The sequence below is a fragment of the Lissotriton vulgaris genome, chromosome 9 (assembly GCF_964263255.1).
Source record: "Lissotriton vulgaris chromosome 9, aLisVul1.2, whole genome shotgun sequence".
Classification (NCBI taxonomy): domain Eukaryota; kingdom Metazoa; phylum Chordata; class Amphibia; order Caudata; family Salamandridae; genus Lissotriton; species Lissotriton vulgaris.
This window is the reverse complement of record NC_141697.1, coordinates 349,181,868-349,197,061: the sequence shown is the minus strand read 5'-3', so window position 1 is coordinate 349,197,061 and position 15,194 is coordinate 349,181,868.

Below are 15,194 nucleotides of genomic sequence, written 5' to 3'. Positions count from 1 at the left end.
AAGTTAACTTTTTTTTGCATTAAGGACTACTTGATTGGTTTCATTGTATGAAGGCCTCCGACTCTTGGCCGAGATGCATTGTCAAACCACACCGATGTCTGTAGATATTTGCCACTGTATTTGCTATGTATGTGTTTTCATATATTACCGATGCTGTACTCCGCACTGCTACGTTTATTATTGTATGCAAAAACTGGGAAAATAACGTTTAATACAAATTTAAAAAAATGGTCATTTCCGGCAATAATACACTTAAGTGGGGGGGACCAAATATTTTCTCAGTAGCAAATAGTGCTTCTTAATTCTGGTATTGCAAAAATCCCGAGGGCTGCCTAGTTTTGAATCCACCTATTGCCTCGTTCTTTCACCAAACTACACTTCCCATCTTATATCACTTTTGAGGGTTTTACATTGCTTCTTCCTCCTTTTGTAAATATTTTTAAAACGTATTCCTTTTCCCTTCTGCGCCTTTCTCTCTTTCTTGCTCTAGGCCAAAATCTTATGATAATAAGTCCAGGGACCAAAAATTGAGCTCCATGCTCATCATCTCAGCCACCGGCACAAATTAAGCACAGACTGCGATTCCTATTGCTCGACATTGTTATTGGTACGCAAATAATAAAATGAATTTTTCGCATGCGGGCGTCGAAACGTAAGTGATCTTTTTTTTCTATAAATGAGACAACGCCACTGATGGGGAGTTGTTCTGCCTTAGGTACTTCTCAGTTTTGCGCCATTAAATATCTCCGAAGCGCTATACGGTCACATAACTCCCCCCATTACTGATAACTCCGAGATGAATGTGGTTGTCAAAAAAACAGAACCCAATATAGGTATGCTAATTTTTTTTCCAAACGGAATTACATTACAGTGAATTATATTTTTGAAGCCTGACCATTACACTTCAGACCATGCAAGGAACTTCTGGGCACCTGCACGAACATCGCTCTCGCTCTCCTAATCCGCCGTCTCTGCTGCTAATCACGTTCCCTTGCTTAAACTTGGTTTGCATTTGATGGATATGAAAGAATATTGCAATGGACAGAGCGCCTGGGTCAAAGCGAGGCGTTGACAGCAATGTGAGTTGAAGCCTCCGGCTGAGTTACACGCGAAGAAGGAAGGCAGCAGCGGCCTGCCTGTTTGTCTGACACGCCATTACCTTTTTTGTTTATTTCAAATTTCAGAGAGAATTGTGTCAGGATTCAAGTCTGTCAGATAGTTGCGGAAGAACAGAGGCAGGACACAGCGACCGACCCCATATAGTGGTTTCTCAAAGGTGGGAGACCTGCCTGGAGGAATTCATGCGTGACGTAGTACAGTGGTTTCCTGAAACGAGACCTATTTTCGGATGCAATTCTATGACGTCAGCATTGAAACTACGGGCTGAAATTAAAGCACATTAGTACCATTTGGTCATCGTGGATTCCGATGAGCCGTAAACATGCATAACCTTGCATTTAGTATTTCAGCCTCCTAGAAGCAGAATTCTCATTACATTTTGAGAGCGGAATGTTGTTTACAATTGCTGACTACAAAAGGACATGTAGAAGGAGAGCGAGAGTGGTCGCTTCCATTCCCAGAACATCCCTCTTGTGTAACAAATTGAGTCAAGTCTCTGTAGATATAATTATATTGCACAATAATTAAAAACGAAGCAGCTGGCGAGCGCCCAGATACCAATATGCGCTATCTCCCATTCGAGCAATCCTATGCCTCACCTTGATTCAGACTGGCATGCGTGAAGCTTCTGAGCACCCATTCACAGACTCTCTAGTCGTTCCAGTTTCTAGGAGCTTTGTCTATGTTTCCACATATATATGGTGCTCTGGGGTTGATCTCTTTTGAGTGTGGACCCCCTCCAGTGGCGGCTCCTCCGCAATGGCGGAGGAGCGTCTCCCCACTGCCTGGTTCAGAGCCAGGAAATGCAAATAAAACAATGCTCTTGTATCGTTTTATTTTACATTTGCTGGCTCTGCCTGCGGTGTTGGAGAGGTGGGGTTTAGGCATGCGAGGTGGAGGATTAGTGCTATGTGCTCTCCACTCCCAAAGTGTGCATATGTGATTTGGCCGGCAGTCTCAGGCTGACTGACCAAAACACACATGCTGACTTATGTTTTTTCCAGCCCAGCTGCATTGAGCAGCCAGGCTGAAGAAACCCCACAGACTCCCTGGTCTGAGCAGGGTGTCTTCCCTGCCTGCTCAGACTAATCCCCGAGCTGGTCTGCAGCACGGGGATTGGATGAGAGTCTGGGTACCAGGGGCTGCTGGGACCCAGGAAGAGAAGAGGCAGCGAACGCAATGCTCGAGGCGGTCGGCCACATCGGAAAAAAAGTAAGTTTCATGTTTTTTTAAATATTGTATTAACCCCCGCGCGACCCCACCCGCCTCACCATCCTTTGTTTATGGTGGCCGCTGCTGCCCACAACCTACAGACCTGCCAACTCATACAGTGCCACCATGTGACACACGATACCGGCTCGCATCACACAGTCACACGAGGAGGTACCGATATCACATGGTGGCACGAATAATGAGCTGAAAACCACTGTAAGTAGTGGATTTCCAGTTCGTTTTTCAAGATTTTGAACTGCTGATGTCCATTTAAGGGTGTGAAAACACCCAAGGACAGTGGCACCAGCTTCAGCAAGCTTTTTTCTTTCTTTTTTTGGAGGAGGGGGCTCGGGGGTAGGAATAGGGCAAATGTGCCTCTAGGTACTTCTCTGCATGAGGCCCCGCCCCTTCCTCACATGGTGAGATTTTTGTTCAAGTTGGTACGTATGGACCTATCTATGGATGCCACCTAAACACCCAGTTAAGGTACATAACAAGTGAAAAAGTAAGATGTAAACAATTTCCCTCTTCATATAATATTGGCTACATGTATCCTTTAAATGTCTCCTTTTCTCTTGCCTCTGTTTTGCTAACCGATTTTGCAGTCGCAAATACTCTGATTCGCATAAGCAGAGTGTTTGCAACTGCAAACTTGGTATTTCTTATGTACAAAACCCATTTTTGGAGTTGGTTAACTTTTACTAATTCCTAAAATGGGTTTTCAAATAGTTACTGATTCGCAGTTTGGAAGGGAAGTACCTTCCAAATTAAGAATCAGTATCCTATATATCAATGGACATGATGGACTATAATTCTGGTCACAAACCATTGAAAAGTTACATAACTCTGGTGGTAAACTATTTGCAAAAAGGAAAGGATCCAGTATTTCTGACGTATCTGTATGGCGCAAAAGCCATGTGAAAGGGCCTGCGTCAGTCTTACGCCTGCTGTGAGGCAGGCGTAAGAGATTGACGCATTTGTGTCCTAGAAGTGGCGCAGTGAAATCCTATAGATTTCACTGCGTCACTTCTATGGCCCTTTCTTGCGGCAGAACGCCCCCCCCTGCATACATTATACCTGGCGTAGGTATAATGTAGCGCAGGGGTTTACAAAGTGACGCATCTACCTAGATGCATCACTTTGTAAATATGGTGCAACAAGGCACTTTTTTTCACGCTGCTGGTGCGTCACAAAAAATGACGCACCGGCGGAGTAAAAGTGATGCACGTCCTCATAAATGAGGCCCACTATTTTTAAAAGCAGCCATGTTTTTCTCAAGAAAATCAAGCAGTTAAAAAATCAATGACAGACATGAAAGGCTGCTGAACCTTGCCCACCAGCATTCCTGTGATTCTGACCAATCAAAGTGGGTCACAAATTGCAGCCACCCTAAACCTAATTAAAATTATTTATATAGGTCAGACTGTGACGAACTCTGATTCCTTATTTTGCTAACCAAGCTATTAGTACATAGATCAGTTTGTAAAATAAGTTCTTGGTCACAAAAACACTGGTCGCAACTTGCGACCACTTTTCGACTAGAAAAATAGTATATCTGGTCCATAGTCCTGTGGCAGATAAATCAGCCTGCATACAAATTTACACATCACAATAATATATATTAGGCCAATGCACTTTGAGTAATCATATTAAATTATTGAATACATGTCTTACATACTTGTTGGACTTGGGCCTTTTTGGCAGGTTCACCCCTAAACTTTTTGCCTTTAGCCTCTGGGGTAGTAGTTCTGATTTTAGGCCTCTGCGCACTTTAGCCCTGTGGCCCAGTGTAAAGTGCGTGCGCACTCTGAGTGCGTGTGCTGAGAGTGGCATGCATGGGGGATATGGGTGTCCATGGTAGTTCCCGATATGTGGGGAGTGCAGGGGTGAGTTTGGTATGTGCGAACTCGTGAGAATAAATGCTGCGCAATGGCGTGCACAGATTTATTGTGTCTAGTGGAGAAGAGCCACTTTTAGAAGTTGGCATTTCTGTGTTCTGTGAGATGTGAATTGCCTGTCTGGCTTGTGAGTGACAGGGGCTGGCTGTTGTGCTTGGCTCCAGGAGCCAGGGTGAGTCTGCTCGGTGGTGAATAGGGAGATCTGCATGTAGATGGAAGGGAGGAGTTGCACCTGGGACCTGAATAGGGCTATGCCTTCCCTCCACAATGCTGGCTCCACCTCCTGTGTTGCGTCTGATGTCCCGGCCCGTCCTGTGAATAGAGAGGGGAGCTGAGCAAAACAAAGTGCTCCTGAACCAGTTGTTGTCTCTGGTTCTCCCCTTCCCCTACACTTTTAGACTTGGTGGTATAAATATAGGGGCAGTGACCCCATGTAAATGTTCTTGTTTGTGACTTGAATCTACCAGGGGCGTGCTGCTGCTGGCGCTCAGGGGCAGGCTTGCCTCCCTGGGCTCTGCCCTGCCCCTGGATGCCTGGAGGAGTCCTTGGAACCCTTCATCCTGGCCGAGCTATGCCCTAGGACTATTTTTGCTCTATTTTGCTCTTTGGGGCTGTGTGCCTGTACCTTAGGCCCTGGGGTGCTTTATCTCAATTTGCCCCGCTTATTTTCATACTTTATTGCAGGTGCCCACCTTGCATTATGGCCGCTTGCTTTATGCCCCATGCGCAGGTGCCCACCTTGCGTCTTCGTTTTCTCTCCTAAATTGATGCGGGTGCCCACCCCACATATGGGAGCCTTAGCGGGTGCCCACCCTGCATGCCAGTTTTATTTTTGATTTCGAGGGAGCCCACCCCTCATTTTCCAAAGAGGAATTCACCGCTGCGGCAACACCGAAAGCCAGGCAGGCCTGCCAGTGACGGGGCCGGCCTGCAGTCGAGCCGGAAGAGGCGGGCGCAAGTCCTTAGCGTGGGGCTCCCAGGTTCGTGGGAGAGCCTCACGATCGCGGCAAAGGCAGGAAAGAGCCCCCGGGAAGAGGAGGGGCTCTCCTGATGACTCCGCATCACCCTAACCGTGCCTCCATACAGACGGGGCTCCCGTGAGTGAGGGGAGCCCCGGAAACAGAGTCCTGCCTTCGCTCCCAGCCAGTGAGTTGTACGAGGGAGTCAGGTGGGGAGAGGTAGACTCAGAGCGGCCCCATCCGGCAACGGGCCGGTCCACCAGTTCCATATGTGTTTAGAGGGTCCCCGTGGGGGTCCAAAGGCCCAGTGGGCCAGTGCCGCCCATGAGGCCATTAGTCTCTAGCTGCCCCACTTTTGCAGGGGTCAGCTCCAACCTCGGGGCATAAATCATTTTAAAGCGCTAGTGCGCTCCAGAAGGACATGCTTTTCGGAGCCCGGATGGCTCCAACGAGGCCCCTATTTATTTTAGAGTCCCTTGAGGGGATGGGGCGCATAATTAGTTCAGGAGCCAGAGTGCTCCCATGCACATGTTTGTTTTTAGAGCCTAGATGGCTCCAACGTGTGGCACATTTGTTCCTAAGGGCCAGTGAGAGCCCATGCCGCATTTCTACTTCACAGCTGCCCAGCAAGTAGTGGGCAGCTGCGCCATTTAGGTTGCTCTTTCTTTTAGGGGACATGTTTTTTGTTCAGGAGTGAGACGCACTCCTTCCCCCTACCTCTGCCTGCACAGCTGCGCAGCACTTAGTGGCAGCTGCTCCGTTTAGGCCCTTCATTTAAGATTCCCAGCTGCCCAGAAAGTAGTGGGCAGCTGCAACATCTAGGTTTGCGCCAAGTGCGCACCCTTGACTGTCGCTGCATTGGCAGCGCGCCCTGACTTTGGACAGAGGGCATTTGAGCCCCTTAGAGATGGCCAGTTGTCCCTGGGGACCATTAGATTTATAGGGCGCCTGGCCCTAGTGGCATTTTAAAGGTTCTAGGAAATGTAATGTTTAGAGTATGTGTTATGCACCTTGATTTATGCTTATAGATGTGCTTTTATGCTTATTAGGTTTTTACCTACTGTCTTATGTTTTATTTCTCTACTGTGGTCTAGGTTTGATGTATTCCCTACTGCAGGTTAGGTTATTAAGTTTCTTTCCTAATGCAAGTTATGTCTAGTAGATTATGGTTACCCGATTTTAGCTGATGAGGTTGGCGCAGAATAGAGTTCTCGCCTTATGTGATACTGTGCCTGTTATGATTTATGTTACAGGTTGACCCTGAGTATAGTGTCTCCCAGTGATTACTGGCTGTGTTCTAACTTCATGAAATATTCTTACTTTAACTATTTTTACCAAGTGACAATTCTGACAGTTGCCCACGTGGCCCTGTTATGTGTAAATAATCTCCTGTAAATATTACCCATGGCAGTTGGCTCAGTGTATATTGTGTGATTACCATCTAATGTGTTTTATGATAATACAAAGGCTATTTTTATATATAACCTTGTGTGGAGTTCCTTTTGTAGAGTGCCTGGTATGTTGGTACTGTGTGTGTTGTGCAAATGCTTTACACATCGCCACCGGGATAAGCCTAACTGCTCGTGCCAAGCTTCCAAGGGGGTGAGCAGGGGTTATCTTTGGCGTGTAACTCCCTTTCCCTGACTAGAGTGGTGGTCACTGCCTGGCTTTTGCGCAAGCCCTAGCCAACCAGAGATCCCCATTTCTAACAATACTTAACTAACTGACTGGACCTGTAATTCATTATTAGATGTAAGATAAACCTTACATTCATTACAGACTGTTAGAAAATGGGTTATTGGTTGGATGGGGTCGAGTTCTGATCAACCAGCAGCCACAAAACTAGTCAGGATAAGGCAAAAGAAAACCCCAAATTAAGCTGTGCTCACCCCCTGGTAGCTTGGCACAGAGCAGCCAGGTTTAACTGAAAGGCAAGATATAAAGTGTTTGTGCAACACTTCAAACAGTAAAGCAGTGAAAACACCTCACAAAAAGATCCCACACCAGGTTTAGAAAAATAGAGTAGTTTGTAATAAATGAAACAGGACCAAAGGGACAAAAATCCAATCAGGTAAAACAGGAGACATTGAATTTTAAAGTTTTAAATTGAAATAACACCAAAAAGCACAAAGCACTACCAAGGGAAATGTGGTCATACCGGACTGGGACAAACCGTGATGGAGCGTGGGCTGTCTTAAAGGCTCCAGTTAGGCCCACTGAACGCATTACCTTAAATCCTGTTTGTGGAATGTTGCGTGGATCCAAGTCGAAGAAGCATCGCGCAGCCGTAGCGATGCATTGGATTCAAGATATGTCAAACCTCCGGTGTGAGTGCCTATTGCATCAATATCCAGGATCCTGCTGATGGGGCTTGTGATAAGAAGTCCGGGGATTGGCACGCAACTGGCGAGGGATCAGTTTCGAAGAGCTGTGAGGCTGCGATGAGGAGTCCGGTGTCATCTTTGAGGCTTCAGTCGACGAGAGATGTGAGGACCTGAGTCACAGATTTGCTGCGCCTCCGGCAATGTATCGGTTTTGAGGACTCCAAGGGCAATGTGTGCATTCAGCAATTCCGCAATCTATGTGTCGGACCTAGCTAAAACCATCAAAGCACACGGGATGAACCTTACCTCATACGCAGATGACACACAGCTGGTTCTGGCCATCAAAAATGATGGAGAAAAAGTAGCCGAGGGGTTTAAAGTAGGCATGTTGGCAAATGGACATTGGATGTCTGTAAATTGTCTAAAACTTAACTCCGAAAAGACGGAAGTGGTAACCTTTGGACAATTGTCTCCAAGTTGGTCCCCTGCCTGGTGGCCAACTTCTTTTGGAACTCTGCCTAAACCGGGTTCTAAGGTTTGGAACCTGGGAGTTGTTTTCGATAATGACCTTAATTTTGTTGCCCATGCCAATCAGACTGCTGCCACAGCATTCCATAAACTACGATTGGTGAAAAAAATTCTTCCTTTTCTACCAAAGAGTGCAGGCAAAACCCTGGTAAGTTCCCTAGTTGTATCCTCGTTAGATTATTGCAATGGCTTATTTGCCAATGCCCAGATCAGGGTCATTAAGAAAATGCAGACCGTACAGAATGTGGCGGCCAGACTTCGCTCTGGAATCCCTAGGCACAAACCTATAGCTGATACAATCAAAAGCTACCATTGGCTCCCTATTAGAAACCGCATTAAATTTAAGACACTATGTATAGTGTATAAATCATTGCACAAACAAGCACCTCAGTTCCTGAGAGACCTATTGACACAGTATTGCCACTCAAGACCACTTCGTTCCTCTACTCCTAACTAATTAGTGGTGCCACGTACAAAGTCTGTCTCTTGGGGAGATCGCCGCTTTTTGGTTGTGGCTCCAAAACTATGGAACACATTACCTCCGTCCATTAGGACTAGCCCCTCTCTCATGTCATTTCGAAAAAAACTGAAAACGTGGTTGTTTAATCAGTAATTGCCAGAAACTCAGTAGTGGAGAAGTTTGCAGAAGTAACAGCGCCGAGACGCCCACGGGCAATTGTTCACGCTTTATTAAATGTCATTAATAAATAAATAAATAAATATTCAGCAGCGGCGATGCATCGGGTCTGCTTGAGGATGCACTGCTCAGCCAAGGAGATGTTCAGATGGACCGCTCAGCAAAGAAGATGAGTCAGATCTGCTGGTAAGCACCTTAGGCCCACTTCCAAGGGTCGAAGACTGTGGGTGGCACTACCTGGCAGGGTAGACTCAAATAGTAGAGTCCAGGTGCAGATACAGAGATTTTGGAACCCTGTTATGTCCCTGAAACATCAGATCAGGACATCAGCCAGCTAGCCCTTTGAGACACTTTGGGCTCTCAAATAAAGAGATGCAAGTCCAGCCCTTCTCACCCAGACGTGAGGGCAGCAGGCAGTAGGTCAGCACAGCAAAGCAGGAGTCAAGTGGAGTAGCAGTCCAGTGGAGTGGCAGACCTTTCAGCAGCACAGCAGTCCTTCTTCATGGCAGAGTATCCACAGGTCCAGAAGTGTACTGAAGCAGTGATGTCTGAGGCCCTTCTTTCATATACAGTTGTGACTTTGTAGTGGGGAGAAGATTCTGGAGGTATGCCTTTAAAGTGCGCAGATGCCGTGCCCTACCAATCCTGGCTCCAGACCAACTACATGGAGTGTGCAGTGATTTGTGAGGGGACAGGACACGGTCTATTCAGGTGTAGTTGAGGTTAGTCTCAACTCCTCCCTCCCATCCTGTAGTGATAGTCCACTCATTCACACCTATGATTCCATTGTGTGTGGCTGTTTAGGAGGAATACTGTTGGACTTGGCCCTTCTGGCAGGTTCACCCCTAAACTTTTTGCTTTTAATGGTGACCTGGTGATGGTGATTTTTGGTTTCTGCACACTTTCACTGTGTCGCAGTGGAAAGTGCGTGCGCACTCTGAGTGCGTGGAGTAAGGTTGGCCTGCCCTCCCATAGGAATGCAATGGGAATGTCTGTGTCCCTGGTAGTTCCGGATGCGTGAGCTGTGCATGCTCGAGTTTGATATGTGCGAACTCGTGAGGCTGAATGCTGCGCAATGATATGTGCGGCGTGTATGTGTCTAGTGTGGAAGTGCCACTATTAGACATGGCTGTGCGTGTGCTGTAAAGGTCCTGACGTGTGATTGGCTGGAGCTGGCTGGGATGCCAGGCTTCATGAGTCATGATGGGTCTGCCCAGTGGTGAGTGTGAGATTAGCATGCTGATGGCTGCGGAGGAGTGCACCTGGGTCCTGAATAGGGCTGGGCCTTCCCCACACAATGCTGGCTCCACCGTTTTTATGCCCCCTAACGCTAGGAGCGCTTTATTTTAATTATTGCCAAGAAGGGTGCCCACTCCTTGTGTTGCCCGGAAGGCTGCACTGCCGTGGCCCGAGCCGCTAGATCATCCCCTTCCGGGCCGCTGCCCAACGCGACCCGGAAGGCACACGAGGTAGAGTGCCCAAAAGAGAAAGAGGAGCCGCCGTGTCACAACCCGGCCGCGCTGGGATTGGCCCAGCCGGCCAAGCCTCCCGCCGCATCATCCAGAGAGAACCGGCAGCCTCAAGAAGAAGAGAGGAGAGGCACGAGGCACAGTGCCGTGCCTGCCCCTGCCCTAGCGCTGAGAGTACCCAGCCCGGAACAGCACCAGAGGAGTGTCTCCGCCGTCCCGGTGAGTGCGGGGCAGTTTTCCGCTTTGTTCTTAGAGCGGCCCCGGTAGAGGAGTGTCTCCGCCGTCCTGGTGAGTGCGGGACAGTTTTCCACTTTGTTCTTAGAGCAGCCCCGGTTGTCAGAGGGCCGCTCCAACGAGTTGGGCATTTCCTTGTTTCGAGCCCGAAAGCCTCAGGGGCATATTTGTTATTGAGCCCTAGAGGCTCCACCCAGGCCCATTTGATCTACGAGCCCTGGGAGGGTCAGACCAGCCCATTTGTGTTGCGAGCCCAGAGAGGCTCATGGGGGCAGGTTATTTTTAGAGCCAGAGAGGCTCTGGGCCGGCATTTCGTTTATTTTGAGTCCCCCACGAGGGACTCCCCCGATCAGGGGCATTCTTTGGTGCAGAGCTGCGAAGCTCCTAGGGGACAGCCGAATTGGTTAGAGCCCCGAGGCTCCCACGCTGTGTTGCCCCATTGTGTTCTTGAGCCCACAAGGCTCCAGCGTTGGCCCCATTGTCTTCACAGCTGCCCAGCACTTCATGGGCAGCTGCTAGGTTTAGGCACCTGACATTGGGACACAGGGCGTCCTAGCCCCAACAAGGCCAGAGGGCCTAGGGACAGTCACAGGTAGTGACTTATGTAAGTGTTGCACAATTGTGTTCTTGTTCCTTACACCTCTGAATGTTTAGGCATCATGTGTTTTCCTTCCCTGCACCTCTGAATGTGTTTCTAATGCGTCATGTGCCTTGTTCTTACACCTCTGAATGTGTTGTTATGCATCATGTGTTTTCCTTCCCTACACCTCTGAATGTGTTGTTTATGCATCATGTGTTTTCCTTCCCTACACCTCTGAATGTGTTGTGATGCATCAGGTGTAATGTGCTTATACCCCTACAGGTATTGTGATACTTAGGTGGTTCTTTTTCTCCTAGTACAGGTGTTGCTAGTGAGGTCCTGGTTCCCTGCGTGACCTGTTCCTAAGGTGGTTAGGGTTGCGTAGGTGGTACTTACCCATTACCAGTGATTACTGGCGGTGTGCTTTATGTTCTATTTTGAGCTACAGTGATTTATATTCTATGTACAAGTGCTAATTCTACCAAGTACTAAGTCTGAAAGTGCACATTCCTGACAGTGGTCCATGTGGCCCTGTCTTGTACATATCCCCTCTAAATTCTGCCCGTGCCTGTTGGCACATTGTAAAGTGTGTGTTTTTATCTAATGTGTTTTGGTATAATACAAAGGCTATTTTTATATAAAACCTTGTGTGGAGTTTCCTTTGTGGTGGGCCTTGGGTGTTGTTGCTGGGGTGCGTGCGCAAATGCTTAACTCACATAGCCTCCAAGTTTAGCCTTGCTGCTCGCGCCACGTTACCTAGAGGGTGAGCAGGGGTTATCTTGGCATGTAACTCCCTTGCCCTTACTTAGGAGTGGTGGTCTCTGACTGACTTTGGCGCAAGCCCTGGCCATCCAGGGGTCCCATTTCTAACAAATACATAAAGCCCAACTACACCCAGTCATGTGACCAGACACAGGCTGCAGGCACCAAATGACTAAGGCACGAAAATGCCAACTTTCTAAAAGATATCTTGAGCACATGCCCCAGACACAGTGTGCACTACGATGGCCCTCATGAGGGCTTAAACAAATCCACTCAATAACAAGTAAATTCAACAAGTACTAAGGAAAAATAATAAAAGGTGCACATGAAATGGCTGAAACTGCAGTCTCAAAGAAAGTAGCTCAATGAAAGTGTAAATTCTATGATGAAAAAATTCCTTACCATCCATTCTATCCTCCAAGGAATCCCTTAGTGAGTGATAACTGAGAAATGCAACTGTAACCAAAGGTATATGTATATATTTTTTTTAAATATATTTTTATTGCAGAGTTATAAACCACAGGATACAATTAGTCAGCCAGTTCACTCGTGACATCCCCCCGTCCAGTAGTAAAACACAGATCGTACACAGCCATTCAGCCCGCATCCCGGAGGCCGGGCGGCATAATACTCCACTCAAGAGGAAAACATCACGGTGCACGTCCCATAGGGACCATGGTTGATATGTCGTTTTACGTATCTGCTTTTACCCCCCCACCCTCAACATTGCTCCCGTCAGCCATCCCAGTGGTAATCAGTGGTACCGCCCCTGTCGGGACCCGCCCCAGGTGCTGTATGTCTATCCTGCCTGGCCGCTCCCCCCAGCCATTCCTCATTCCACGCAGTACCCCACCAACCTATTAATTCCAAGGTGCCCTGGCGGGTCACCATCCATGTGGCTTCCGGCCCACCCAAAACTCCCATTAACCAACCCCCCCAAACCCCCCCCCCCTGGCAACTGCTAAGGTGTATGCCTCGTCCCAACAAGTTGGATGGATCCATCACAGTGCGGGTTATGATACTATTTGTGTTCGCCCCGCGGTGTCCACCGGCTTAAGTCTCACCGTCCTCATCTTCCACTATAGAATCACGCAAGGCCTGCACCACTAACTCCCATGCACGTGCCGCATCCAATGCCTTCTCATTCCCCATCTTGACGGCCTGCTGCATCCGGAGCACACTCTCGCAGTCAGACCACCGCAGCAATTCATTCTTCCATCTACGCAGTGAGGGTCCCCCCCTGGACTTCCAATGCCACGATATTTCCCTCTGCGCCAATATCAGGCCCAGATCAATACATTTGCTCGTCACCTTGGTGTGTTTGGTGTGCGGGAACCAGAGCAGCAGGCATGCCGCCATATCGAATTCCACCTCCCTATCAGTCACTTCGTTCAGAAGGTCCCCTACCTCCGCCCAGTAGGCCTCCAAGTGCGAGCACCCCCAGAACAAATGGGCGAACACCGTGGGCATCGGGCATCCGGTACCTGAAAGTACCGCTGTAATTTCTCAGGGGTTAAGTAGGCCCTATGAAGCACATAAAAATGTACTTGCTGAAAGCGCGCATTTCTCGTGCTCTTCCACGTGCGCCGCAGGATATGGCCCCACGCCGTGTCCGGTATGGGCCGGCCCACACTCTCCTCCCATTTAGACTTGAGCCCCTGGAGCGGTTCCAGTCCCTCGTTCAGCATCCTACTATGGAGGCACGTCACAGCCTTGACCGTACCTGCCGCCATTACCACGTACTGGCACGCCATAGTCGTTGTCGGTTCCATGAGTCCCCCTTTCCAGTGTTTCTGTATGGCAGCCACCACCGCCGCGTGCAGGAGGAACCCCCCGTCGGGCAGCCCAAACTGTTCCCGGAGCGCTTCGAACGGTGCCAAAGCCCCGTCTATGTATAGGTCGCCTATTACCTGTAGTCCCGCCTCTTCCCAATCCAGCAATGGGGACCAATCTCCCCCGTGCAGCAAGGCCGTCAGCATGCCGATCGGGATCTCCGGAGCATAAGGCCGCAAGGCCTTCGCTCTCCGAAGGCTTCTCTGCCAGCACAGCCGGAGTGTCCGTTCCTCCACAGTGAGGCCCCGCAACTCAAGCCTCTGTTGCATGATAATATAGGACAGTACGCGGCGTTGTATCCCCCGATCCCGGTCCTCCTCTGGACCCCGAAACACCCTAGCCACGTTCTGCGTAAGGACCTGCAACTGCGCCACTAGATAGTACAGCTCGAAATCCGGCACAGCCATGCCCCCTTCTATCTTGGGGCGAAGTAGCGTGCTCAGGGCCACTCGTCGGCGGCCTTGCCCCCATAGGAAGCCAATAATCATTGACCTCAGGTCTCTGAAGACCCCCTGAGGAATCCAGACAGGCAGCGTCCGGAAATAGTAGAGGAAGCGGGGGAGCGCCACCATTTTTAGAAGTGCGATCCTACCCAGCACCGTCAGCGGGAGGGTCGACCAGAAGGACAAGCTGCCCCTCAGTGCCCGGACACATCGACCAATGTTGCCCTCCAATAGGTCCGCGGTCGCGTGGTAGATGCGGACTCCCAGATAGGTGAAACAAGATGGCTCCCAGACCACGCCTAAATCGCCGCCGGGGTCGGGCGATCCCGCTCTCAGTGGAAACACACAGGTCTTCGCCCAATTGACCTTAAGGCCCGATAGCCGGCCAAACTCCGACAACAGGTCCATCGCCCCGTCCAGTGCCCGCGCCGTGTCAGCGAGGTACAGGAGCAGGTCATCAGCATATAACGATATATAGTGCCACTGCCCGCCGCTGGCTATCCCCGCGTACCTGTCACCCGACCTCGCATGGACCGCCAAAGGTTCCATCGCCAGAGCAAACAATAGGGGGAATAGGGAACACCCCTGTCGCGTGCCCCTGCCCACCGGGTACGCCGCAGACACCAGACCGCCCAAACGCACCCTCGCCGTCGCCGAAGTGTATAAGACCTTCGTCCACCTGCGGAACCCCTCTCCCATGCCAAACCTCTCCAACACCCCATCCAGGAAAGGCCACTCTAAACTATCAAAGGCCTTCTCAATCTCCACGGACAGGGCCGCCGGAGCACCCTCCCCGTCCAAGATGGCGTCCATTATTCCCACTAGGCGGCGAATATTCAGCGCCGTGCTCCTCGTGGGTATAAACCCGGCCTGGTCCCTGTGTACCAAACCCGTCATGTGTGGGGCCAGCCTGGTGGCTAGAATTCGGCTCAGAATCTTGTAATCCACCGTCAACATGGACAGCGGGCGATAGGACCTTACATCCGTTGCATCCCGGCCAGGCTTTAGGAGCGGTACAATCAAGGCCTCTCGCATGGACCCAGGCAATTCCCCAGCCTCAAAAGCTTCCGTATACACCACCAGAAGCCTGGGAGCCAAGCTGTCCACATACTGTTGGTAAAATTCAATCGGCAGTCCGTCCACCCCAGGCGTTTTGTTACGGGCCATATGTTTGATGGCCACCCGTATTTCTGCCA